Here is a 462-nt window from a genome sequence, read left to right on the forward strand (position 1 = left end):
TGGCTAGGGGATGGTTGGAGTTTATCCAACGCTCAATCATTCCCACTAGCAACCGGTCCGAAGTTACTATAGACCGGGCTATCTTGATTCATAGAATCATGATTGGAGAAGAAGTAGAAGTTCATGAGGTTATATCCCAAGAACTTTATAAGGTGGCGGACAAGTCCTCTACCTTGGCAAGGTTAGCTTTCCCTCATCTCATTTGTCACCTCTGTTATTCAGTTGGAATTAACATAGAGGGAGACATCCTCATTGATGAAGACAAGCCCATCACTAAGAAGAGGATGGAGCAAACAAGAGATCCCACTCACCATGAAATCCCTGAGACACCTCAAGGGATGCACTTTCCTCCACAAAACTATTGAGAGCAAATCAACACCTCCCTAGGAGAATTGAGTTCCAACATGGGACAACTAAGGATGGAGCACCAAGAACATTCCATCCTCCTCCATGAAATTAAAG

The sequence above is a fragment of the Arachis duranensis genome, chromosome 1 (assembly GCF_000817695.3).
Source record: "Arachis duranensis cultivar V14167 chromosome 1, aradu.V14167.gnm2.J7QH, whole genome shotgun sequence".
NCBI classification, from domain to species: Eukaryota; Viridiplantae; Streptophyta; class Magnoliopsida; order Fabales; family Fabaceae; genus Arachis; species Arachis duranensis.